Source organism: Aquila chrysaetos, chromosome 5 (genome assembly GCF_900496995.4).
Source record: "Aquila chrysaetos chrysaetos chromosome 5, bAquChr1.4, whole genome shotgun sequence".
Lineage (NCBI taxonomy): Eukaryota > Metazoa > Chordata > Aves > Accipitriformes > Accipitridae > Aquila > Aquila chrysaetos.
The window spans coordinates 42,353,591-42,379,096 of NC_044008.1; the positions used below are offsets into that span (position 1 = coordinate 42,353,591).

The 25,506-nt window shown below is 37.2% G+C and overlaps 1 protein-coding gene across 4 annotated transcripts in view; it reads right to left on the minus strand.

Moving 5' to 3' along the window:
* Positions 1-25,506, minus strand: part of TLN2 (talin 2) — a 204,148-nt gene that overhangs the window by 132,934 nt on the left and 45,708 nt on the right. For 3 of the 4 annotated variants that reach the window (XM_030013464.2, XM_030013467.2, XM_030013463.2), the window contains exon 2: positions 4,725-4,807. The gene's annotated coding sequence lies outside the window, so the exon portion shown is untranslated. Of the gene's footprint in view, positions 1-4,724; positions 4,808-14,772; positions 15,148-25,506 lie in introns of those variants that run through there. The other variant, XM_030013465.2, reaches the window with a different exon arrangement.

A 25,506-nucleotide genomic window follows, 5' to 3' on the forward strand; every position in this document is an offset into this window, starting at 1 on the left:
GAGAAAGCTTCTAGTTGAAAAGGGACTGAAGAGAATACACAACTCCCTAATAAGTTGTCCAGTGTAATGAGCACACTCAAGGTCAAAGTCCTCCTCCTACTCTTCCTCCCTCCACTGTGATCACTGACGGAATGGCTGACTACTTTAGCTGTAAATTTAAGACCTCAACAACACACATGAAGCATTTAAAATATAACCTCCTTATAGTTAATGCAGGCTCAGGATCGTTAATCAACTCCAGCTGCAATGGAATGCTCACTGGATTGCTCATATTGAATTACATATTTACAGTCTGATTAATAATGCAATACTTCAAAAATTTGAAGTAATCCTATCCATGGACCAGCAGCAGAAGGATATAGAGGAAAATATTCAATGGAAAAATTTGAAGTAAAACTTCAGTATAATTGCTGATACTAGTGGCATTACCCCACTGTTTTTTTGGAGGGGCAGGGGGGCTACTACCACAGTTAATAAAAGAAATGCCACAAATCACTGATTTTTACATGGTATTTATCTAAACATATTTAGAATTAAGCATTGTGCTAAATCTTATATTTTGTATCTGTATGATGTACAGCATTCACCCAGCATTACACAACTTAAACCTACACTAGAATTCCTATGCATAAACATGAGATTAATTGACCTACTTTTTCAAGCCTTCCACATCCCTCTTACTCTTACAGAAATGTTCCATTATAGGGAAAAGTACTTTTATGCTGTTGTATTTTATTTGCTTGTGCAACTCTAATCCTTTCCCTCTAAGATGTACCTTACTGTAACAACTAGGTAAGACAGGAGTGAAATGTTTTCTCGTGTAACACTTCTCTTGCCTACTACAACCTAACCCCACACCACTATTTCCCAATCCACTCCGTATTTTGCATTAAAACATCAAATAGATTTCTTTAGTTCCAAGTTCTATTTGCATCCTATTCTCTTGGTATAAAACATACACTTCATCCAAAATGAGGAAAAAAAAAAGGCACCAAAATACTGAAATTAAATATTGAAAAATCACCAAGCAAGCCAGATATTAAAACCAGGAATCTATCCAGCTTTCGCAGGGATCTCAGTTTTATCACAGTTTTGTACTTGCTTATTCCGTGCTGCGTCACAGCTATTCTTCACTGGAGTGCCCGTTTCTTGTGGAAAGCATGCTACAGCAGTTGCTTTATGTGCAACTTCAATACTGAAGTGACACTATTAATAAAACCTGAAAGTAACAGCCTGTTAAGGGTTTAGGACACTGTTCAGGAAAGAGACTTGGATGCTGCCATTGATTTGCCTAGATCATCTTCCCCCCGAGAGACTCTGCTTCCCCACCAATTCTTTGTCAGAACCAGCGCAGGCCTTCAACAATGCCTTCTTCCACTAGGCATTTACCCAACACTTTTCTTGAAGTATGTGAAACTAAGTTTAAATTACTTAAAAGTTTCTCACATTCAAGAAGACCGTTATGTTTTGCTAAGGCTCAATAATCTTAACACTAGAAACTTAGGAGAGTTGAATGGGAAATTTCAAAGAGAAGTTAGTTACACACCGCTATTTTAATAACAGTAACAAGACTAAATACGATTTTTCATTCACCCTGAAGAGAGCCAGAAAACTTTTGACCAGCTTATTTATTCCTCCTAAATAATGGCATCAATAAGAAGTTGTAATTTCTTGTTTGGATCACATACAAAAAAGATAAAGATGTCTCAGAATAAGTCATTTTAACAAAAAACCAATTTACTGTATTCTCACTTGAGCAAGTTCCTCCAATGCTGATACAGCAATTCAGAACGCAGTCATTCAACAGCCTTTAGACCATTTTCATCTTCTGTCCAGGTGTTCCCAGAATTAAAATTGTACACATCAGCATGTTCTTGTACTTACAAACTCAAAGCCTTTTTTGAGAGTTTTAGTCCACAGAACAGAAGCAAAGTAGATTAAAAAGCTTTCCATCTTGTGGTGATGACTTTGACTATTCAACACATGCAGTACATGGAAATCCCCTTGATCCAGTGATTGAGGATGGAGACTTAAAACCAGCTCACCATTGGTGGTGATGTGGTTTACGAAGACTACAGTTACTGCACAACAGAAAAGGGTGACTAAGGTAAACCACCCCCCATGCAGCACCACCACAGAAAAAATCCAAACCAAACAAAAACTCAGAAGGAAGGGAGCAACACTCAAGAATTCTTGCAGCACAAGACCTAATTCTGATCTGCTTGCCCTATACGACTAATGGCTGCAGCAGAAGTTACATGCTGACAAAAAATATTTATCTTTGGAATAAGTCCATAATCATTTCGTGCACCGTGGTATCAGTATTGCTTAAAAAAAAGTTATTCAACTATCACCACCATTAAAATAACATAAATGGTAAAAGAAACCAAAATGAATGTGACTTCATTTTCTTCAATTTCATAGAAGGAAACAGCATGTTGTGGTGACCTAATCTCCAAGTAAAACATGTTTTTGTTGGGTTTTGTTTTTTTTTTTTTTTCTTTTTCTTTTCTCCTTTAAGAACTCATGTTGTTATAATATGGATTAGGACATGGAGGTGCATTTTCCTATAACAATATTTTAGGATGTCTTCCACTTATGAAAGAAAAAGTAAACAGAACAATTTAGGCACACATACCCTGCTTTTTTCCATTGTTTTTTTTGTTTTGTTTTTTTTTGTTTTTTTTTTTTATAAATAGGTTTTCCTTTGCTTACGATCCAGTCCAAACATGTTGTTTGGCTGTGCTGTTTTACAAACTGATATGGCTTTTTACTAAATTTAGAAAGGTTAAGATTTTCTTCTCCAAGAACTGCTAGCCAACCTACTCAAGAGCAACAAACGCAAGCAGCTTTTCAAATTTATTCAATATTGATAAGTGAGCCACCCTTTCAAAGCTGTATAAGGGCAAGTTTTCTTTAATATCAGGTTTCTCATGTCTTAACATCTGAACTACCCGATGCAGAAAAAAACCACTGAATCATGGCAGACAGGCAAAAATCAGCTTCCTTGGCCATTTTTGTGTCAGTGAATTCCAAGTAGGCACATGCCATTAACTTCCAAAAAGTCTTTGCATGAATGGGATTTCTGCAAAGACAATCACATAACATTTAAAGCCGACTGAAAGAATTTTCAGAGATTTTAGCTTTTGTTTTCCTTCCAGTGTATGCATGAAGAAAAGGGCTTCAAGCATTCCTTACTATTCATATTCTTCACTAGCAGTGATTCTGCTAGTGACTATGGTTACTTTCTGCTACTACTGGGATATTGTTCCATCAGTTAACCAAGATCCCATGTGAAGAGGTCACTGAATTTCTTGAGTACAAGTTCACTTACCATTCACTTACGTATACAACAGCCAGCAGCACTGACATACTGCTGACAGAAAGGAGGGAAATCATTGTGGACTTTGAGAGATTTCATTCCTGAATCAGGCCAGCATGAATGAATTGAAAACATTTCCTGGGGGAAATCTCCTTTCACAGTTAAGAAACCAAGAATATTCCCAAAAGTACCTGTTTTGTCTGATTAGCAAGTAGTTACCAATCCAGTTCAATCAATTGTACAGCCATACATAATTAGTCTAACTACACAAAGAGATAATACTTTTTTTTTAAATTTCTAAAATCAAAAGCTAATTAAGATCCTTAGCCATGTTATTTGATACCACAATTGGTAACAGTGATCTGACAGCAGCATCAGTGAAATGAGGAAAACGGAGACATTGCAAAAGAGGACTTAATACAGTGTTAATTCTTAAAAATACAATAGTTACAAGGTTCTCGCTGACAGGCTTGATTATAAGAATACTCTGTATATATTTAGCTCTAGCTGTATAATAACAGGAACAAAACAGTGTTGCTAACCATCTAGCCTTGTCTTAAGATTTATACCTATGATGAAATATGTATCCTAAATAACTATTTACTCTTTAGTGATTTTACTTCATTTAACCTTGTTCTTAGACATATCTAAGCTGACACGCTGCTTTAATTATAGGCTACTTTTAAAGTTCACTAAAGACATTTTTCAAATATGGAGAATAGCAGGACAAAATTCCATTAGCGACCTTTTAGTATTACAAGCACCATGTTCACATGAGCAGTCAAAGCCAGAGACACATTCAGAACAGTAATGTGTACAAGGTGAAAATAACTCAAACAGATTAAGAATCTGGAGCAAGATTTATCATCATTTTGCCCAAAGCCAGTCTCACCACTTTGTGACATTCTCTTCACAAAGCATTACAATATAGAAACGGTAATATATCTGTGAAGTTATTAAAGTAATGATTTTTCCTTGTTCTTTTTGCTACCTCTCTTACATGTATTAAGATGAAACAAAGTTAAATCATCTTCTCAGCTATTTGTTCTCATACCAATGAAAGGCATGGCCCTTTTTCCTAAGGCTTAGAGAACTCATTTATTATATGATCATATTCTCCAGTCTCCCTGGAAACTGTTTAAAAATAGTCAATAACTGTAATGGTCAGGTTAGTCTCCTGACTGTTAATTGCAATGTTTACTTGGAGCTTCAATATTCATGTATCATATTTATTTTTCAGCTTCATTTCTCTCTTCACAAACACAGCCACAGCTGTATACATTTCATGCATTCTCTAAAGAAAATATTACACTAATATATACAGGCAGCAGATACCAGTTTTTAATTACTGTAGTTTTTATATCATTGTATGCATAACAGAGAAAATTAAACAGAACCTTACCTCAAAATTAAACTTCATTTAATAGAAAATAAGCTTGTCTGAAAGTACTGCTTGACCATGTGGAATGCTTCCAGTAACCAGATCTGTAACACAAGATACAAACAAGTTACTTTCTTATCCCCAGTCCATTAATTTCTAGTTTTAAAGCACCTTCTGCCAACAGACTGGGAAGGAAGCAACTCAGGAAGTTTTAAGTTTCCTTTTTCTCTTTGGGAGTCAGAACTTGCATTGCCAAAAAGAATAGCTTCATGTTCAAAAAAATAAAATTCAATCCAGGCTTCCAAATTACTCACACTTTAAAACTCATAATAAATGAACTCTGAGTTTATACAGGTAAATACCTTGAAATTGTCTAGTCAACAAAACAGTTGCAGCACATGTCTGTGTGTTAACATAAATTAGACAATCCCATTGACCTCTCTAAGACGTCTATTTTGCATTAACTGTGCTTTTCTATGGTTTACAGTCTCTGTGTGGAGTAACTTAGTAGAAAAGAGCGCAGCACAAGCCTCTCCGGGCAATTTCCCTTCACAGTGAATCCCCTTCTGAGAGTATGATTGCAGAAAAATAGAAATAGAATTAATAGTTCTGTTTTGTTTTAAAAAGATGTCAGAAACTCTATTTCAAGGTTTTGGTTGTTTTGAGGAGGTGGGCTTTGTTGTTTGAGTGGTTTTAGGCATTGATTTTTAGACTTTGTTTTCTTTTTTTTCCTAGGATTCTTACAATCATTTGTTAACTTTTACTCTAAACAAAAGCTAATATAGCATACAGATTTAATACTCATCTCATGATGATGGGCAAATCAGTTTGAACATCAAAATAAATTGCAATTTATCTATTCCCAATCCTCCTCGCCCCCCCAGCCCCTGACCAACACAGTGCTATGAAATAAACACCACCTTCTCCAAGTATCTCAAAGTTTGCAACATTGATCACTTTTCCAGGCACAATAATATGTCTGGACAAATAGAAGATGGCCTAGATCTTGCTGCTAGCAAAGGCCTGTGTGTGTTCCGTGTGTGCAGACTGTAGTTACGCAAGGCTTTTATCCCACTTTTAGATCTCTTGGAACACTCTCACTGCAACCAAGAAATTCAGATAAAGTTCTGATCCACAACAGCTATCCAATTTTGAAACTAGTTTATGTATCAATTTAGAAAGACCAGAAGTTAAAGAAAAAAGTTACACATGTATACAGCTACATAACAAGGAATGCCTCTTACCTGAGAAAAGCCTACAGCAATAAAAGAATTATTGCAAATTTTAACCAAAGCTGGCAAAAACATTTCTGATAGAATAAATTCATCATAGGATGTTCTTCTTGTCTAGGTTGGTTAAAAAAGTGATTTTTTTTTTTTTTTAAAAGTCCCTTTCAGTGGACTTTTAAGCAACATCAGCTCTATGCCAACACAACTATTAACTGCAGATTAACAGATTTACTGCAGGTCAAGTAAATGCAGTCTACATTAGGACAATTATTTCAGCATCCAGTAGATCACCTGCATCTGCGTTAAAATTGGCATTGTAGTAGTTTGCTGCTTTGAAATTTAGACCCCTAATCCACACTCATTCAACTTTTCAACGTCTACCAAGTCTCCAGTAACGCACAAAGAATGCACAATTAAGTTTAATTAAAAGGTGTGCCACCAGCCTGCACCTCATGGATTTTCTGCTAAAATTTAAGGTTGGGATTCAAGCAAGTTCAATGCACAGAATGTCTGCACAGCTAATGCATTCCCTTACATAGCTGTATCAGTGTATAAGGGATTAATCTGTAATGCAAGTATTTGTATTACAATAACATGCCAAAGTCATGTTCAGTACAGCCCATGAATTCGCCAGCCATCCTGCTTCCTGGAAGCCACTATTTACTTCTCCATACTTGCATATATTCTAAATTCCTAAAATTTGTTTAAAACATGATTGTGAAGTATTTCAGTCACATGCAACATTGATACCTTTCTTCATTGTCAGTCCCTTATTGACAAAGACATCAGAAGCCCTTTCAAATCCCCAGGTTCTGAGAGCACCAAGTACTAGCTGGAGGCATCTTCATCTTTACTCAGAGCCTTCATCAGTTAAGGCTGACACTTACTGGACTTGTATCAAAACATGAACATCTAAAGAACATACCACATTTAGGGGACAACAAAACATGATGTAGCAGAGAATGGAGTGACCGTTCTAGTATTGCTTCTTTCTAGTTACCCCTGACAAAGGTCCCCAAATAAATTTTCCAATTCAATACACACTGTTCATTTATGATCACTGTGATTTAAATGGTTGGGAAACTGCTTTGAAATCTGCTCTTCTCAGATGCAGTTCTATAACAGAATTGTTGCTTTAAAAAAAAAAAAAAAAGGCTCTTGTTTTCAAGCTATAAACCAAATATGGTGAAGTAGAATATTTTTCTGTAGTTTATCAGGAGGTCTATCTACTCATGTAAGTGTTAATCAGAAACATAACTGAGAAGGAAGGAGGCGAAGGAACTGCTCTCTTAACATTTTACATCAAGGGAAGGAATAAAACAATGCATTTGCACATACTACCAGAGCAACCTGATGAGTAGAATACCATGTTTCAAAATTAAAGCTTCATTTAAAGTAGTAGATTTTCAGTTATCTAAATATTTAACAGTAGAAAAATGAATGTGTCTTGTGGAGTCTGAGAAAAACAAAAATTGCTTATAGTATGATAACATTTTAAGACTAGCTTTAACAAATGTGACTGTGGAAAGAATGTTCGTTTTTCAAGTGGATAAATTACTGCTGAAGTAGCTATATATTTTTTTTACTTACCCATTGGAGCTAAAGAGAGCCTAAAAACTATTAATCACTGTTTGTTTATTCTATTGTCCTCACTTCCTGGAATGTAGTCAGAGATGGAACTCGACTGCCCAAAAGCCCAGTCAGCAAATCAGCTGCCCTGAACCCTGGGTTTGTTTACAGCATAAGCCTACTTACTAACCTTCTTAACTTACTGTAGGGTAGGAGCAATGAGTGCATAAGCACCTTATCCTGGAAGTTTACACAAAATTCAACAGGGCTTTCTGAATATTTGGAGTATTTTTCAGCATAAGGCCCCACCTCTCCCCATCCCCCCCCCCCCTTTTTTTTTTCTTAGTTGCAGCTACATTTCTATGAAGTGTTTTTGGTTCAAGGGCTAGTGATATTATTTATAGAACAAAAAGATCAAATAAAGAAAAGCGCTGAAGTAGAATGTGCTTTCTCAATTCCATTGCAGAAGCCTACACCGGGAATTAGAGGTAAACTATAGTTTTGCCCTTTGTAGATATTTCCTAGCTATTCTGCATTCTCAAAATTCTTAGTGATAATGTAGTTTAATTCAGTAGCATTTGGATTACAGGCTCACTGAGACTACAAGGATAAATTCCAGCATCCTCTTATACTACTTTTTTTGAATGTGGAAAATATTTCTGCCCATGTATTTCTATTGGGTTTATGTGCGTTCTCCTATACTGTGTTTTGGGGGGGGGCGGGGGGGGGGGGGGGGTGTTTGGTTTTTTTTCCAGTATTTTTTTTTATTATTATTATTTTCTTATTGTTGTTAGACAAGCATTGCTGTAAAAACCAAAAGCAAATCAAAATACATGGTCCATTACACAAAGCATGGATTCCTATGTTTTAATCCTGTTGGCATTCATCAGCACATTACTGTATCGCCCCTGCTAAATGAATCTGCTAATAACTTAATATTTTGAGCTATAAATAGGGGAATAGTTCCTTTTTCTTTTTCTGAAAAGAGTGGGAAGCGTAGTTATATGATGTATGTTCCATGCTTCAAACTTTATATTCCTTGCCCACAATAAAGGCATCGGATGGCCATTTTAAGCTGGTACTAATTTACGCATTTTGTAGTGCGTGACTTCTTTGAATTCTTAGTTCCTCCACTTATCCGTCTTCTTTTGTTATTTTGTTAAAGAGTACAAGAGTAAATTACTACAAAGATATGAAATATGCTATGAGTCCCATCCTTATAAAATAGGGCTGAATTCCACCAAACATTTAAAGGAGAGCATGGAGAAATATAGTCCATGCAGCCACTCACAGTACACTATAAAGAACATATTCAACAGGATCTGATACAGTCCCGAAACTATATGCAAAAGCAGATTCCCACCTCCCTTCAAAACTCTTCTCAATAACTTACTACTTTGATTCCTTTGCGTCCTGAATCTGGATTTCAGCTCCATATACTAAAAATACCCACAGGAATACAGCTCCTATCCTCCTTTTAAGTGTTTCCTCCGTTCTCTTCTTCTGACATCTCTCTAATCCCTAATCAGCACAACAAACAAGATGCATTCTGTAAAACAACATTCTGAGAACACGCTGGCACTGCTACATACACTCACACAGGAGGGTCTGCAACAGGCTTAGGTAGGACACACTGCATTCAATGAGTGTTTAACAATATTGCAGAGTTTGCAATAGAATTACTTTTAGTCAACTCTGTACAATGAACAGGTAGCCTGGAAGGTGAAGCAGGAAGCATCTTCACTGGGCAAAGATGACCCAGGGACCAGTACAGATCAGTTCCTATATTCTAATATAAGAACTCATATAGTACAGAAAAGATAGCTTCAGGGTGTGCTAGTACAAACACAATTTAAGTAGGACATGTGAATATATCAGAGGAATAATTGGTGAAACCTAATTCTGTTATAATACAAAGTTTCTTTTTGATGCAATGCTTGACATGATTTCTGTCTTTACGGACAAGGATCTTCACCACTTTATATAAAAACCACAGACACAAACACTAAAGAAGAATTGTTCAGAATTTTGCCTTGCAACAAAGGCTGCAACCAGGCTCCTAGACCTTGATTTCTCATTCCTATTCGTGCAAAAATGTTGAGTTACCTTCTGCTAACAAATGTAGCATTCATGCAACATCAGGCCTACTGCTAACAAGATCATAAAATGTTAAGAAAAAAATACTACAAACTGAAGTCAGTTAAGACTATTTGGAAGCGCCAAGTAACATGCATTTCAGGTTCTGTTTCAAGACTAAGGCAGTATTCAGCTCAATAGCACTGGGACACATCTTAAGTGAAGAAATGGTGGGACAAGACACCACCAAAAATATCCTTGAGAGCTACAGTAACTTTAAGATTGTCTGAACATTTACTGGAAACAGCCAAAAGCTTGAATAAAACTGAGCTGATATACAACTTTACTTATCAAATTGACATAAAAAACCGATGGTAATATTTTTGTGTAGTACATCAATATAGGATTTTTCAGTCAAAGCAATTTCTGGCATTTACCATATTAAATATTCGTGTAACCAACAACCATATTTTTGCAGGTGATTTCTGAGAACATATATGCTACCTCCTCCTAAAGCATGGCATAGCACACACAAAACTAGATGGATTAGCAACACACCGAGTTTAGGCACCTCAGATAAACCCACAGACTAACTGCAGTTATGCCCAGGCTTTCCTTTATTGAGGGCGGACTGGCTCCACTAAGGTAAGTTACACAGCAGCAATTGCCAGGAATCGGGGGTATCCAGCAGGGTGTTCTGAGATCAAGCACATGGGTATATGCACTCCATGCCAGGACACGTGCATGAAGAGCCCATCACAGAAACAGAACCAGAAGAAGTCAGTCATACCCTTCTATATACTGGGAACCATTATTCACAGGGTCTAACAAAGAGCTAATAGAAATCTTAGCCTGACACTACTTGAAGAAGCTCTCATTTAAAAAACTTCGAAAGTGGTTTGTGTTAGGTTTTAATCTAGGTAACACTTCATTACCAAAAGCCATTACAATAAAGGTTTAAACATTTTATATAAACATTCCTCTAAGATACTGTAACTACACTAACCATGAAACATTGAACGATCATACCGCAACCATTGGTTAATGAGGAAAAGTTACTAAATTATGAGACTAAAGCCTCCGTTATGCCTGCAGCCAGGTGTCAGCTACTGATTTTTCAAGTTTTAGGCATTGCACTACCTTGAAACCAGCAAGCTTTTCTAGCTGCAGAAGGTAAACAGAAGAACACTGCAGACAAAACCAGAAATTCTGCATTTAATGGCATTAATTTCTTGTCAAGGCTGCATGTTTGTATACAGCAGAAAAAAGTGCCTGTTGTGATCATTTATAGTCAACTATACTCTGCTATGTTTTCAAAATTATGTAAGTCTCAGATCTCTTACATTATGAGGCTGAGCCAACTTTCTGTGATTAATATAAGAGATAAATGTCTTCCTGTGTTTTCATTAATTTGAAGTTTTTGTCAGGCAAATACTACTTTCCTCCTGTTCAGGGCTCTTCAAGAGCAGTAGATAGTTTTCCATAAAGGAGCAGTTATTACTCAAACTTTATTCTGAACTCCAGCTTCCTCTCTATGCAAGTTCGAAAAAAAAGGTTCAAATTTTGTTGTCTAGTAGAAAGACAAAATCTTGTTTAATGTGAATTGTTACTCCTTTTAAGGCAGGCAAAGAAGGTTTACCAAAAGTTAAATGGTAACTTATTTCAATTTTTTTTATTATTATCATTACTACTACTACTACTACTACTACAGAAAAAGCTACAGCAAATATTCACATTCAGTCACACTTGATAAGTTCTTTGAAACATGTTTGCCCGGAACAGTATGTCATCCTGGCATCAAATTGCAATGCCTTTCCTTTGACAGAAAATAAGTTTGACTGATTCACAGGAGTGATCTGAAGTACAAGGCAGTCATGCTTTACTGCCCTCCTAAGAAACCATGCCCTAGAAAGGTGCCACGTGTCAAACCCACCTATCCTTCTGTCATGATGTGAATGACACTCACCCTCCGAGTACTACTACAGGAAGTGTCCAGAGAATGACAAGTATCAACCACTATTAAGTATGCCAGACTTGCAATGTCTGCAAGGAGTTAACTACAGCCATCATCAACAGTTCTTAATTTATTATAAAATCTCTGGCTCTAGATTTGAGCATAGAATATAGTCTTTTAAAAACAGAGCTAAATACATCATTTTCAATCATGTGATACAATACAAAGTAATTCAAAATGACACGTAGTGATGTGAAATAACTGGTCTTCAAAAATGAGTACATGGCACTTCACTCAGGGTACCATTCACACTATCTGTAATTTCTGACCTTTTACGATTTGGAATCTACGCTAACATTATCCTTCATTTCCAACCAAACTGTAAGCAGTTTAACAACTGTAAACAAGACGTTAAGCCTATATTTCATGAGAACAGAAAGTGTAGCTTAGAACAGTTGCAGTTCTCTGGTGGATACTAACACCTGAGCAGTGAATACAAGTCCATACTATCAGAAAGAAATTCCTCAGCATAGGGCCTATTTTCTTTCCATGCTGTGACGCTATACACTCAGAATATCCAAATATGTACTTGTACTCAGGTCAAAATTAATCAGATTTCTCATTCATTTATGCTGACATACATTAGAGCATCAATTATTCAGCAACCTATTGCAAAGATTCACTGGTTCAGTGGAAGCTATTGAACCTCAGCAGTTCTATGGCAATATAAACAAACAACAGTGTATTTGCATCATCTTTATGAAAAAGTAAATTCAGCTGTCATAAGTAACTCCTATTAAAAAAAAATATGAGAACTTCTACTTTTTCTTTACTGTTAAGTCATGAATCACACAGGCCTCAAACATTTCTCCTAAATAGGCATCTTTTACAGTAGGTTCACATTTCCCTTCAAGCTACTCCTCCAAGAAAGGCATATCAAAATCCATGATGTAACACTGGCCTTACTCCCAATCCCCAGTCAAACTTTCCTCTTCAGGAAAACATATTTAACCTCCATTTTCACCGAAACCCCCCCCAATTAGACTAGGCTTACAGTTGGATCAAAATGGAATTAACAGCATAAAACAATTTAGAAAGAAACCAAAGTCTTACGCAATTAAAATGACTGATTGCCTATTACAATGGCTACCATTTCTATGTTTCTTCTCAAAAAGTTAAAGAAAATACATTAACAAGAACATTTTAAATAGCTTGACTATGTGCATGGTAGATTTTAACCCCATATAAAATCAAACTATCACCAGATCCAGGTCTTACATTAAAATTCCTGCAGGAAGGGTAACAAAGGTGGCTGGCTCCAAGTACTGACAGTTAAGCTAAGTAAAACAAAAAATCTATTGCATTGCCAATATTAATTTAAATACGTCACTTTTGAGAGATACTACAAGGTTATAATCAAATTGTGAGGTTGTCTGTAATGTGAACACTTCCATCTTGAATAATGACATGAAATTCATATACAATTTTGGCTAACTACGAGCAAATAAAGTCATTAGCAATATGACTGTTAGTTTTAGGAGTTGAGATTTCAAGTCCAGGGTCAGTGCATGAGCTGAATAAGCAATAAAATAATAAAAGTAATCTTTCAGGGGACAGGTAAAAAGAGGAAAAAAAAAACCCCAAAACACCATGAGGTTTTTGTTGTTGGCACAATTTCTTCACAGTATGTTACCAAGACAGGACACCTCCCATTCTAATGGTGTAATTCTCAAGCTGTCTATATTTAGCATAACATTTGCCAGCTAAATCTGTTCATAACAGAACTATGGTCCATTTACATTGTAGCAGACAAAGCATACAATTCACCTCTTTGGCATGACTAACAGGAAGTTTGCCAGCTTTCCAGACATATTCCTCGAAAGCTGGGCTGCTCTATGCTTGCATCCAAAGGGTTAGTAGAGTAATGGTTCAGAGACTCCAGATATAAGGTCTTGGAAAACCAACCTCAACAGAAATAAAACTTGGATTTTTAATTTTGATGTTATCCTCACTGTTTTACTAGAATGAAGAGATTCTTTTTCAAGAGCCATGGTTTGTAAAATTTCTGTATCTTCAGACCACAGTATTAAATACTTAGGCAACATTAACTATCCTGACAGTAAAAAAAATGTACTGAATCACAAATATACTAAATATCCAAAGTTCATGTTACCATATAAATTCATAATGTTTGGAAAGAGGGATTATTTTGAGCTCAAACCAGAATGATCCAAACTCACCAAAACAAAACAAACTTAAATCCTGCCCAATCTCTTTGTTAGTATGCCAACAAACCTTTGATGTATCATCTTGTCCAGGTCTGTGTGCATTACAAAGAATCTCCAAACAGAATAGGTCCTAGACCTCCTCAGAATGAAAGATGGTTATCAAAGAAAAAGCAACTACACTGAGATGTGGAGACAAATGATTCTGGGCCAACTCTATATACATACACACATACACATATGTGCAATATAGGTTGTTATTACTTTAGACATACAAACACACACGGGCTTCTTACAGAGCTTATAATGGCTTTAGCTAGGAGGTCTTCAAACTACTCTCTATGACAGGGGGACAGCACACCCAGCATCTTCAACACAGTCAAGGCGAGAAGTTTCCAACAGGAGGAATTCTATTGCATCTGAGGTAAACCCCAACTTGAAAACCCAATCAGCAGTTAGGAAAAGACAGAACTCTGGAACACCTGCCTTAAGGCCCAAAGAGAATGTGGAGAACATCCCGTGAACCATTCCTGGGGGAGGTAAGTTTTTAGAGTACTCACCAGAAGGTGTACCTACTGTTTCTCCTATTTCAAAACAAAAACTTTAAGTTGGTTTTGCCAATGGTTATAACTTCTTACCTTGAAAACCTCATATTATAAAGCAGGAAGTTAAAAGTCTCACTGTATTTTTGCATTATATACACTGTAAGAATACTACAATCTCTATTCATATGATTTAGATATTTCCAGAACAAAAGTCAGTCACAACTTTAGTTCCTTCTTACTAGAATACTGTATTCACGTAAGTATTTTGTGCCTAGGAAATTCAACAGTTAAAATTCCAGGAACACAATTTTAGCTATCATTCAGCTGTTAAAACCACATGTATTTCTGAAGAGCTGCCAGTACACAGACCTATGCTGCCAAATTCAGAGTGCTGAAAAAGGGAAGAATGTGGAGTCAAACACAGTATTGGATTTTGCTGTACTGAGAAAATTTATGTCAAGATATACCAACCTGCTAACAAACTCCACAGAGGTGCCCAAATTCAAGTAATGACTAAGTAATTGATTCATTCCTCTACTCCATTCTTCTGCTCCAGAAAACTATTCTTAAAATCTCGATTCCCATACCATGCCTGATCTTTAGACTTCACAGCTTGAGATACAATATTCTCCTCCTCCTCCAAAAAAAAAAAAAAAAAAAAAAAAAAATCATCTCAGTGAAAGGCCATTAATTTATCAAGACATCTTGAAAGTATTCTTACAATTTGCTTTCAAACTACACAAATGAAAACTGTCTTCTGACGGACCACACAAGCAGAGGGCTGTCCAGGGCAATCAGGTACCAAAATGTAGTTCTGGAAAGCAAGTTACAGCTTCTTATGTACGTTTACCATTATAGCTCTGTAACTTATAATATGACATCTTAACACCACTTGTTTGTAATTGTTGTGACTACTTATAAGTCTTGGAATTTAAATGAATTCCCTCATCAAAAAAATTTTATTTTCAAAATTCAGTGGTAAATACAGTTCTCTCTCACAATTTCTCCCTACAAAACCAGCCTTTGTAGATAACGTTATCTACTTCTGGAGATCAGACTACCCCAAATAATTAGGGGGCACACTATGATATCATTTAATATCTGAGTTTCACATCACACTAGAATTGGAAGAGCTAAAATTTCAAGAAGTCTCCACACTTATTTCTGCTATGCAAACCATGCAGGTGTTCTCCATGTCAGTATTACATATATTTTCCCTCTATACGTTTGTCTAAACACATGCAGAAACAAAGCTCAAACTTTCACCCCCAGGAAGTAATTTTCTTAAGTTTATTCCAGTAAGATGAAAAAAGAAACGTTATGTACTCAAAAATTAATTTGTTTTAGTCTACTACCACCTCAGTAATCAGTAACAAAAAAAGTAAACACAAAACTGTTTTCTATAAACAGCAACTGCTAATTCAACTAGTGTGCATGCTTTAAATAGCTGTCAAGAGTCCAAAATGTGATAATAAGCAGCCACCTGAGGCCCATGGACATCTTCCATCAATGGAGATTGTTACTCCAGTCATGCTCTTAAGACTGTAGAAGTTCAGATCAAAAACAACTGGCATTAAAAATTACCCAGAGTGAACGCGACTGACTAGAACTGAAGTACTTCCTGACCCACAGACACTCTTCTCCTAGCTCAAAGTGAGCCCACTGTCATCAGCAAGTTCTAAATGTCTCCAGAGGAAGAAATGTGCTCCTCAGAGCAAATTACCAGTAATGAAGTTTTGTGAGAATTTCCAAGACAGTACCTTTTCAATTTCTTGTATGCTCGAAGCTCATTTTCCCAGCAAAATGACTTGGTATCAAGTTTCCTATATGGTATTTCAACCTTAGCAACCTATGATTTCTAAATTACTTTCAATGTCCTTCCCTCCCCAAATAACAGCTCAGTGATTGATGCAAGTGAGTGAAGCCGCATCAAACAGATTAAGAAGCTGAGTGGCTACCTCCTGCCTTAAGGATTTGTTTTCTTGTAGGAGGTGTAAGTCTTTTGATAGGACAGGGGGGGGGGGAGGATTTAAAAGGTAGTTTTAATCACTACTACTTGTTAGAGTTCCTCAGTGATTGAGAATTTAGTACTTCTACAGAGTATACACCTAACTGTTGTACACTATACCAGATATGCATAAAGCAGTTCTCTTTCTGCCTAATTTGTCCTGGAGGACATTAAGTTAACATTTCAGAAAAAAACAGCACATCTTTAACTATGCAGCTGCCAAATCAATTCTTTTTGATTAAAACATGCTTTGAATTTCATAAGGTCTTCCCACAGACATAATTTTTCAGTCCCAAGCACTTCCTGTCATTTTAATTGCTTCACTTCAGGTCCCCCAAAGAACAAAAATGATGCTTTGCAGTGTTCACAGACAGGTTGAACAGCAAGTCATTGTGTCCTAGGGGAGAACACTGTCTGGAATGGCTATTTAAATGGGGGAGGAAGGAGGGACAATACTGAAAAACACATACATAAGAAATACATGCTATTTATACTCTTTATTGAAATCAAACATATGAGAAGCCCAACCTCATCCTCACTCCCCCCTCCCAGTAAAAGGAAGAGAGGTATCTTGACAGGACTAAGCTTTCCAAGCATGTGTTTCTGGACTGAGACAGTGACCAAGCTATGTAGGAGAACACGAAGTAACGCTTTTCAAGATACCTTCACCACTTGTAGCTACGTGGTCGTGGCCCAAGTTTTTTTTATATACATAATTTATATTTATTCAATGGGATAAGGAGCAAGTAAAACTCCATCACACTTGTGCACTGAAATGGACTTGAACCACATCAACCCTCCAATTGTGAAGATGGGATTGTCTAACCCCAAATACTATCTTTTTCAATTCCTCCCCATGCTGGAGATTCTTCAATTTCAAATCTCCCTACCTCACTATGGCTTACATTTGAAGTTAGTTTTCCTCCATATACCAGCCCAGACTTCCATAATCTTTGTCAAGAAAATTAAATCAGGTCACCCCAAGACATTTTGCTAGAGAGAAAGCGATGTTTGCCTTTGCTGTCAAATAAGCTACTGCAATAACATGAAGTACTCAACCATCTTAGCCACTCAGAGTTGGTTTCAGTTGTTTAACATGACTGTAGACCTGAAACACTGCTGCTGCAGATACAGACAATGCCCTTTACATGCCACGGAGAAGTGCAGTTAGCATGGTTGCCACTCTACGGCTGCAAGGTGGCATGGGTTAACGAAAAAGAAAAAACCAAAAAAGCAAACAACATGAAAAAAACCCACATTTCAGCAACAAGTCAAGCTGTTTGTATGGCAGAGTGGACTGACTCCTAACACTTTCAATAACAGAGACTCCAGAAAGATATATTTTCACTGATTTTCCATTCATTGTCCTGGAGCTGAAGCCAAAAAACCCAAGTAAATCAAGCAATTTTCCTACCCGGTCTTTTTGAACCAGGTCACTGTGACACCAGTCTGCACATAACTAAGGCTTTAGAAAGGAAGAGGTAAAACATTGCATTCTTAGCTCCAGCATGCATACGGCATTTCAGTATTTTCAGAATATCAGAGTTGATATTCAAAGTTAATTCCAAAGGTTTTTTCACACACCGTCTGCCCAAGGGACTGATTCCACTGCATTCAGAAAGCACATCTTAAGTGTTTATTGCTTCCAGATTTTGAAAGAAGAAATTACTGTTGTAATTCAGCTGAGTTGTCTTAACAGCTCTGCTAAGGCCTCTCTGGTTTTCATCCCAGAGTCTCACTCCAGAATAAACATGCTTCCTGTGTATTAATTCTCCAAGTATACAAAGCTCATATTCAAGTTTTAGGCAGAATAATCCATTTAACAAGGAAGACGAACACAAAATAAAACTTGTATTGCAGACTACTTGAAACACATGCAAAATATTTGGGAAATTGATTTGCTGCATATAATACTCACTAACATTTTTGCCATCCTCTGCCAAAAATCTGAAGCACTACATTCAGAATTTGCACTACAAGCAAAATTTGATAATCACGACCAAGCTAGCACATAGGTGACAAACGACCTCACTGTTCCAGATATGTGAATTATGTCATATAACAAGAGCAAGAGCTAACACAGGTCTACTCAAGTTAATGATATATGAAGTTGATATATAACGTTCAGATCTGAAGGTCTAGCAACATAACAGCTCAGCTACCAGCTTGACCCTAGTGATCAGAGAATGGACACTAGTCATAGGTGCAAAAAGTCTGAAACTTTTGCCCAGCTTTTGCTCTCAGAAGTCACAGACCTTAAAATTAAAATACAGGAGTCTACTAAGAGTACAACTGATTGTTGAATTCAATAACGAAAACACCTGCTTATGAACATTAATTTTGGTCATAAACAGGAATGTAAGAACGAACATTAAGTACATGATTAGCACAAAGCTATGCATAAGCCATTTGGATGAACAGAGGAAGTGAGCATGTCCATGAAAACTGGTGATACAACGCAACTGTATTTTGGTAAGTAACATTTAGCAGGTCAATAGGCCAAGTGACACTGTCAGAATTTAACTTCCATCTTTATCACTATGTTTGTAAATCTGCGTTTCAGTTATTATGTGGATTTTATCATTAAAACCTTTAAGTGCTCCTCATCATGCTTTTAAGTGACAGAATCCACTTCTGTCATAGCATACTCTAGAAGCAAAGATCCCAACTGGTCTAAAAATTCAGAGCAGCCCAGCTCAAAGATACGGTGATTATTGAGACCAGTATTAGATAATAATTATCCACCAGGCAAACCACAATTAACAAGGCCACATTTAAATAGTATGCAAGCTTTTTTGAGCTACTACCTTGAAAGCAGGCACTTCAAAGAGACTTAAGTGCTTCTAGAAATTAACTACCTTTTTATCAATTTAATCCAAGACAAAGACAACTGCAAAATACCTTTTAACATCAAATTTTAGTTTGAGATCATTCAGAACTGTTTTCTGGATTGACTTTCACTCCAGCTGCTCTCATGAATGCTTAACACTCAAGTCTCCTACAACTATGCGTTATTGGCTACTTGGACAGCACTTAGCTGAACTAACAGATGGACAACAAGCTTTTGGAAGCAATTCTAGCCAAGAGCATCCAAGCCAAACCCTCTTTCAGGACTGGCATATTTACACTTGGCATGTTGCTCTGAACCTGCAACTGACAAGCATTTAGGAGGGGCAACTTTTTTCTTGGCAAGAAAGCAACAGGGGACACATCAGTCTGAGGGTACGCAAGATGATAGATCAAGTCTTATACTTGGAAGTACCACTCTAGGATTAAACAGAAGACTAAATGCAGTATGACCTCAGTGTAGCTTAAAGAAACACACACAATACACAGAGGAACAAAGTTTTATCAACAGAAAGTAACCACTTCCAGGATATCCAATTCTTCTGAAACATTTCTGAATTGCTGGGGCGGGGGGGGGGGGGGGGGGGAGGGTGTCTGTCTGTCTGTCTCAGGGAAAACACCAAGGATACAGTACCTTAAGTCTGAAAACAACTCCAAAATTGCCTAGAACTTCCCCAGTGCAACTGAGAAAAGGCTCACCTATTCTGGCACTGTGTTCTACCTCCTCGTATCTTTGCAGCTGCACAAAAATCTGGGAAGATAGATAGTAGTTTCCTCCGATTGCAAAAGTCCTTAGGGACATGGATCCAGAAATGAAGGCTTAAGAAATCCAAGCAGCAAAAAAGATTTTTCACAGCAACCAGATAGTTGGGGAAGCAAGTAAAAAGCCTTATGATGGACAGTCTGTGTCTCTGAGCTATTACATCTTCTATCCAAAGGACACACATGCCTTCAAGTGACTGAATTACTTTAATTATGATACTGAAATTCTAGTCACAGGGAAAGCATTAAAAAAAGATGGAAGAAAAACAACAAAAGTGAAGATTTCACTTTTTTCTTCAATGATTTTCCCTAGCCATATAAGTATAATGTGTATAATCGTTACAATTCTAACCTGTTTGTGGCACAGGCAGCAGAGAGGACATTCAACAAATGAAAAAAAAAAAAAAAAAAGTCATCTGACAGGTAATACTGACACACTAAAAATAAAAGTTTAAAGGAAACGCTCCTGTACAAAGGAAGTGTGTATAAGGCTGCCATTCAACTATTACCAAGTAGATTTTTAAAACCAATAGGATGCCATTTACAACAAAATCAAGATAACATAAAACACATAACATGAATAGCTATATCTGCAGGGAAATGTGCCTGAAGAACTTTCTGCCTTGACCACTGTGGTTCAGTTGAACTGACAGGTCACTTGCTGCTAGAATCCTTCACACGAATCAGGCTTCAGGGAACAAAGGGACACCTAGCCATGCTTACCTGCCCAGCCATTACAATTCTGGGACAATAAAAGAGATGTTAATTTCAGAGATGGAGGGAAATGACACCTGCAATACAATGAGCTGCAAAGAGGGCCAGTGTAAAAAACAAGGACCTTGGCAATTTGGGGGATTTTTTTCCATTACAAGGGAGCCAAACCTACCCTCACAAAAACACAGTAGCTTTCTTCAGGTTCATGAGGTGGCTTATCATTCTTCTAGGGACTTCTACGCTGCATCTCTCCTTGAAGCCCAGTTCCCCTGAAGTTTTCCTCTTCAAGTTGCAAAGGAGTTTTTTCCCTTTAACTTCCATTTCCAGCAGCAACTGCTCCACAATAGCTTTCCAATTCCATCCACCAGGCCCGCCTTTTAAACAACCAAGTCTCAGGACATTTTCCAAGGTGCCTCTCTCTCTCTCCACAGGGATTTTACAAGCACTCCCAGCTTTGCCCCTGGTCCAAGAAATAAGCAGTTGTTTCTGTCATGTGGTCCATTTTTACTACTTCCTGAATGCATTCACCCCTCTGAGGACTACAGTTAGTAAGCTGTCAGCCTTTAGAAGTGCTGACAATTACAGCAGAGATGCCCTGGCCCTAAACTACTCTTTGAAGACAGCATATTTGCAACCAAGCGATACTACCTATTGTAGAATAAGGCTGAGCACTGACAATGAGTGACACCAGCAAAAAATTACTAAAGTTACATTCTACCTCCATGTCTTCCTTTGTGGTTATAAAAGCCCTGCTTTAACCCAGTTCTCCAGAACAAATCTGCACTATAATTCTGGAGCTTTATTTCACAGAAGGTGATGTGCACAGTAATATGAGCTTGAAAATGAGAATAGAAGACGTTGTCAACAATCAAAGCACATTTCAGCCACGTGGTTAAATTCCAGCTGTGACCTTAATCCAGTACACTGCAGTGGGGTGATACAAGCTAACACAAAACCTGAATTTAGCCCAGAGGATAAAATCCGTGTTTCTGTGGCTATTAACTCTCAAAATCGAAATTTTCAAGGTCCCTTGCTCCAAATCAAATATTGCAGCAACAAGGAACCTCCAATAGTGAGAAAGTTTGCAGAACAGTTCAGTGGACTACATGATCCAGTCTCCCAAGGAATTCCTCCTCCCACACAAGCTGCAAGTTTTAATGGAATTAAAAATATTTGTTATTCTACAACTTCTGCAACTAAAACTAAGATTTGTAGACAATACTTAAGTCAGAATGTTCTTCAACAAGTAGTCAAATTTACAAACAAAACTAAGTTTTAAAAACAAAAGTAGCAATTGCAAGATAATTACTTACTGTGCTATTTGATACCTGCTAAAGATAATTGGAAACTTAATTTCTTTTACTGAACAACCAGGCTTCCTGATATCTCTCAAATTAATTTCTTAGGAATCCATAATTTTAGATTAGAATAAAGGCTTACCTAAGAAGTTTTCCATTGAAAAAAATGTTTGTGACAGTTTTTTTGCTGACAGTTTGTTGTTGTTTTTTTTTTTTGGGGGGGGGGGGTTCTTTCTTTTTCTTAAATAAAACTGTGGTGAAAGTTATTTCTTCCTTACAAAAGTAATTCTGAAAACCACAGTGTTTTGAATCAGAAAATACAGTGTTCTTCACTTAACAGCTTAAGTCTGGAGGCACCATGCAAGGCTTGGTAGTCTGTGTGCATGCTCAGAGTTAACTGGTAAATAATCTAATTTAGCCTGGCCCACACTGTGCAACAAAGGGGCATCAGAACTCCACCCCCTGACTATACAGCAGCTCTGCACTGTTAGCTGCATTTTCTACTTAAGTGTAAATGTTTCTGGTCAAACAATCTTTTTATGCAGGGGAAAAACCCCCAAACTGGCATGCTCTATCAAAGATTAATACCTTTTAATATGCTATGCACACTTTGTTAGCATATTTTCAGATTCACTAAGCAGGTAATTTGACAGCTGTGTTGTTTAAAGCCACAGTTCAATCACTTCTGATTTTGGCATGGTTTGATTTGCCCAGTTGCAGACTGAGCATCATGTGTTTGAGGTCAGGGAAAGTCAGTCACTCCTAAGGAACCCTCAGTGCACTTAATAAGGCTCATGTTTGTGCTTATCTCTTACCACTACACTGAGCCACTATTTCAGCTACCTTTTAAAAAGCACCTGAAACCCAGTTTCTACATAAACTCTCCCTGAAGTCTTCAAAAGAAAAACAACTCCTCCATACTCTAGGAAGCTTTTGTACTTAATCAAAAGTCCGGGATCAAAAGGCACCATTGTTTTACACCTTTTAAGAGTCAACTGTGCATTGCACAAACTGCTGTTACACAACAACTCATCTCAGGCCTCATCAACACACTCTTGTGTCCTTTCTACAAAAAAAAAAAAAAAGTAGAAATGGAAGAGGGTAATTCTGGACAGGTAGCATGCTAGACTGATCTACTGCCTTTTTGAACAAAACCCTTTTGGGTCATACCTTGCAATTATTTCCTTTGATTGCACACAAAACTGCCCAGGCAATTATGAGCCTGCTTTTGTTGACCATCAACATTGACCATCAAGACAAGTCACCTCTGAAAACATACAACTGCTCTGGACTGCTAATTATTCTCAGCATCACAATCCATTTTGAAAACTCTCCAACAGTTGCCACAGATTCCTCCGTGTACCCTATGGCATCCAGTGTTTCACCTTGCCAGATCTTTCAGTCCCACATGCCCAGGGTAAGCTTCTCACAAGGCTTCTGGTCAGCTTGCTCGACCCAGCTTAGGAAGAGCCTACAGAAGAAAAAGGTGAGTATCTACATTTTTAGCACTATTATCCAAGAGACCACTTTTTCGGGCATACTTTCTTATTGTCTAAACGATGGCCTAGCCAAGTGGAAGGAAAGGTAGAACAGAATCAAAACCAGGACAGCACTGACACAGTTGTTAGTATGATGAAGAGGCAGACAAACACTAAAACCTAGACCATGAAATACCACTTCATTTACATGCACAGAGTTTCTGGAAAGGCATAAGGTCTTGGAAAACGAAGTAGCTTACAGTTAATGAATCAAAGCTTACCAATTCTTTCCTAACATTCTCAAAGACAAAAGACAGTACTTTCAAACCACATGAACAACCAGTAAGCAAAAGACTCAACTAATATGGCTTTACAGCATGCTCTCCATATGATGAGATTTCCAAGTCTGACACCTGTTTACCACTTCTAGTTGCCCTCAGTCAGTGAAATCTAGTTTTTAATATGTTCTTAGCAACATTCGACTGTTTATCTGCATCATTTCTAGCCTATCTGATAAATAACTTTGACTGCAAATAGCTTTATTCAAAATTATTTCTTTACTGAATGGAAAACCAACGACAACTTGCACATGTCATAAGAGGAAGCTGGCATTCTACTCCCTTCCTATTTGCTGTCTCACAGAGATTACATCATTTCTCATACTGCTCCACTATTTCTTATAAACATCTGTAACTTCGCTAGAACTATCTAGAAAAAGGTTTGACATCCAGGTCCATTTTTGAGATGTTGGTTTGCAATCAACATATACGAGTGCACCTGCAATGCAGAAAAATCCGTTCAAATGTAAAGTCTGCTGTCCAACCATCTAAAGCCATGTATGCTAGTGACATGCTCATACGTGCCTTATCTGTAAAATGCAGTTTGCAAAACTGCCTCTTGCTTTCTGGCTGCGTATCTCTCCTCAGTACAACATGTAACATGCTCAGAGTCAGGACAATCCTGCATGAAAACTGATATAGTTTAAAATCCAAGCACAATCTAGCTAAGTCAGGTAATTTTCTTACTTCTGGAATACAACATCAATTCAACTGTAGAAAGATAATAGTTAAAAATTCAACAGAGAGCAGAGGCTAAACACCAGTGTTTCTTTCACTTCAGCATTTATGTATTATAAAATGCATGAAATTAAATTCAAACCACTCAGGCTTTCTTAAGACATTACTTCTCCCCAAACCGCATTTCTTATGACTAGACAAAATCGAACTGCTTAATTAGCACGTAACATTTTATGCAATAATTATACAGAAATCCACACTGACCACATATTTCCCTGTTTACATTCAATTAACACATTCCATTATGAAAGCTTCAATACAATTTCAATCATTTCTGCCATCAAATGGAATATTTTTTTCCATCTTGTGTGTCTAGTAGCATTACATGACAAATGTGTCAGCCACCCAAACTACTTCTACTTAAGCATTTGCATAGGTCCTGCAAACTAAACATTACCATTTAGCCTAAACTGATTTGCTTCACATTAACTTTATTATACCAACACCTATGCACCTAACAGTATCTCAGGAGAACATAAGAATAAATTAAATTTTAATTACCACATGAAAAATAACTGTTTACTTGGTGTAGCTATAAAAATATCAAAGTCCTCCTTAACTGCAAAAATTAATTTCTGAATGCTGGACTTCTGGGCTATGCTGTAAAGATATATTTAGCTGCTGCACTACAGCTCTCAGATTACACTACTATTTAAGTCTAAAAGGCAGCACATGTGTTCATGAGAACTGTTAAGAGTAAACATTCAAGTCCTAATGGAAAGTTCGTATGGACCAAATCAAGCGAGATCGAGATATAAAATTTAGGCATTACATGGGAGGACTTGGACATCTTGTTTGTTGTGCTTTTTAGCTCTCAAAAGGTACCTGTACTAATTCCTCAGTTTAAGATAGGAAGAGATCAATTCCTCTCCCTATGAGCGGAGAGGAGCCTTTCCAAGTCAGATTGAGAGAAATAGGGATGCCATACTCTCAACTCCCAAACCACAGCTTAGCCCTGTGGTTTCCAAGCCCTTTACCCTTGAAAAGGCAACAATCCACATAAACCACAAAAGGAAGAGGAT